Source organism: Bos indicus, chromosome 8 (assembly GCF_029378745.1).
Source record: "Bos indicus isolate NIAB-ARS_2022 breed Sahiwal x Tharparkar chromosome 8, NIAB-ARS_B.indTharparkar_mat_pri_1.0, whole genome shotgun sequence".
Taxonomy (NCBI): domain Eukaryota; kingdom Metazoa; phylum Chordata; class Mammalia; order Artiodactyla; family Bovidae; genus Bos; species Bos indicus.
In genome coordinates, this window is record NC_091767.1 from 95,658,937 (window position 1) to 95,662,474 (window position 3,538).

Consider the following 3,538-nt stretch of genomic DNA (forward strand, 5'->3'; position numbering starts at 1 on the left):
GAAACATAGTCAGATTAAGCAAATAAAAATTCTGAATGCCTTGAGACTACCCGAGAAGTCCAGTGTTTAAGACTCTGTTCTCCCACTGCAGGGAACTCAGGTTCGATCCATAGCTGGGGAACAAGGATCCTACATGCCACGTGTGTGGCCAAAAAACAATAAACATTAAAAAAAAAATCAGAATGCCCAGATGTTTCACAGGACATACGTAGGTGTAAAAAAATTTATTGTTCATCTGAAATTCAAGTTTAACTGGGTGTTCTATATTTTATCTGGCAAGCCCTCGCTGAAACAGTAGCTGAACCTCTAGAAGGGCAAGAGTTGGAAAACAAAAGAAGAGACCATGGAAAGTATACTCATTCTGATTCACTGGGTTCATGGGAGCCCCTGTTTGTTTCCAGAATGGGATGGTTCCACCCGAAGACCTAAGTCAGACCCTCTCCCTCCCCTCTCTACCCTCAAACCATTACTTGCCATCACCTAAAAACCCCTTACCTTCACCGCCACCTCCCCCGCCCCCACCATCCATTGAGGCTTGCATGGTTGAGGACCTTGACCATCATGATGCATCCTTGGACCAGACTATAATATATTCTCTTCTGAACCAGCTTCTACAATGGTGCTGAGAGATCTTTCTAACCACCAAGTTGGTTAAGTCCACTCCTCTGTTTAAAACCCTTCTCCAGGTCCCCTTAGGAGACTGCCCTTAGGAGAAAGTCTAGACTCTAGGAAACCTGGCCAGACCTCGCTGAGATGGCCTCTGCCCTGCTCTCCACCCTCTGTCAGGCTCCACCTTTACACTCGTCTTAATTTTTGCCCCCAACTCCCTGAAAAAGGCGTGCTCTTTTTTGCATCAGGCCCCTTGTACACACTTTTAATTCATTCAAAAAACACTTATTTCTCCTCCACTAAGTGCCAGGCACTATACGTGGTATTGAATCCACAGAGGTGATAAAGACATGGTTCCTACCATTATGGAGATCTAGACCAGGGGCTCAACACTCAAATGTGTATAAGGTCTGGTCACCATACTGATGAGGACAGAGAGCGGGGGGAAACATGGCTCCCTCCCTCTCTCCTACCCTATTTTGGCAAAAACACGGATGTAAGAAACATCTTGCTTTTTCTTGAACTCTTCTGTTAGAAAGACAACATCACAAGCTCTGCAGTGAACATCAACTAAGCTTCTCTGCTGGTGCACAAGAAGGAATGGTGGGGACTGTTTAAATTAGGGCCTGTTTAAAGGGGCCAGTCAGTACTCAGTTCTACCAGATTGTTTTTATAAGGGAATTTCCAGAGAAATCAGAAATCTGAATTTTCATGTGAAACCTTCATCGTTGGCCAGGAATGAACAGCAGCAGAATGAAAGCAACAATGACAAGCCGACAAAACCGTGGGCCACACACAGTACGTTCACGAGTTTGCTTTTCCTCTTGGTCCTGTCGTGCTGGAACGCTGAATGTTCCAATAGCTTGATTCATTCTTTACCTCCTCTTTACCTGAAAAGCTCTTACTCACCCTTTAGGCCACAACTTACCATTTATTTCTGATAGTCACTTTCCGTAACCACCACTCTCGACCCTGGACTGTGTCCTGTCACTGTGCAGGGTGTTTCCATGGCAGGGCTCTATAGGAAGCCTGCCTTCCCTGCCATGGCACTTGTTTTAATTGCACGGTATTGTAATTGCCTTGGTGATTGTTTGTCTTGTAGCAGATAGTCATCTCCACGAGGCTAACAGTTCTGTTGATGGTGTGACTTCCGGTCCCACGGTACAGGATGCCTGAAGCATAAGGGTGCCTAGAGATTAATGGCCAAATGAATGAGTGAAGTTTATATTCTCCTACATATGTGGCTGTGAGCCTGCTTTTTCTCTACTCTCTTAGGACTTGGGCTGTTCATTTATTTGCAGGATTCTGCGCCCTCTGCCTTCTCCTCATCTTTATGCTCCAGGCTTCGGTCAGCTGTCGCTGTGCTGTTCTTACTGCAGAGATGTGAGAAAGGTTTAATCTTGCTTGGTTCTTGCCAGATAGATCGGAGTATGAATAAATAAAAAGCAGATCCCTTGTTGGGCAGAAACATGGATGCTCAGACACTATCTGTATATAGTATCATGCAACATCCCTCACTCGCTCCATCTCTCCCTCACCAACTCAGTGGGTATCAGTGTTTAACCCTTTCATACCTGGTGTCATCTGGCTCCAGAAGTGTTCCTTGACATCAGCAAAATGTGTCAAACACTTGATGAATAAGGATGATGCCCTCAGAGAGTTTTATTATAGTAACTACTTAAAGTAAGTCTTTGATATTATTTTAAGTCAGTTCTTCAGAGCAAATATTCTATTTTCTTTGTTAAGGGGCTGAGTTATTTTCTCCCTAAAAATTTGCCTTTGTTGGTTAATTTCTGAAACTCTTTGTGAGGTCTGAGGGGTACTTTATGCATAGGTAAGCGCAGCAGATGGAGTTGTATGTGTGTGTGTCCATCCCAGTGCTACCTTGGTGGGAGACCTTAAGCTGGTTCCACTGGTCTCACTGTGAACAAGTGTGGGAATAACCCCCAGCCCCATCCCTGTGTCTGCAAGGCACTATTTTCTACTTAGTGCAGGTGTGCGAGTGTGTGTGTGTATAGAGGGGGCCCTTCAAGTGCCCTGGGCCATTTCTGACATGGAGTGGGTTGAATGAGAAGCTGGGCAAACTTTCGGATGGAGAGGAGATGAACCCCTCCCCTCCTGGGGGATGTGGGGCTGTCGTTGATTGGTTGTCATCAGTAGATGAAAGTGAGGGAGCTGGGTTTCCATTCAACTCCCAGGTTGATGACAGGGATGGGTGACTCCTGCTCAGGGAGATGCCAGTGCTCATTCCATCTCACTGTTTCTGTCCATGGGGTCTCTCCTCTTCTACTCTCTCAACCTGTCTTTTTAGTCCAGTCTAGTGTCAAGAAGTACTCTGAGAATATGCTCTAGATCTGTCTTATACTTGGACCAGGGATGTTGAACTTAATATTTAAGAATATTCCCTCTTAGTTTTCTGGTTCCTCCATTTCTCTCTTGCTTCCACACATTAGATGACTCACATATGTGGAGGTGGATGTCCTTGGAAGAGCAGTGAAGAAAATCAGTCATGAAGGAAAAACACACTGATTACTCCTCCAAAGTATTATTTTGTACCATATAGGTGTGTCTTATATCCTTTTTGCTATTTGGTAGCCATATGGTGTCTGATTCTTTGCAACCCCATGGACTGGGGTTTGCAAGAGAGCCAGGCTCCTCTGTCCATGGGGTTTCCCAGGCAAGAATCCTGGAGTGGGTTGCCATTTCCTTCTCCAGGTGATCTTTCTAATTCAGGGATCAAACCCGTGTCTCCTGCATTGGCATGCAGATTCTTTACCATTAAGCCCCCTGGGAAGCCATCTTATATCCTGCTTGCTTGTAAATGTATGTTCAAGATTTTAATGAAAGAACATTTCTAGGGGCAGGCATTTAAAGAATTTAGGCACATTTGCTGAGCTGACCAGAGGATAGACCCTTGAGAAAGTCAAAC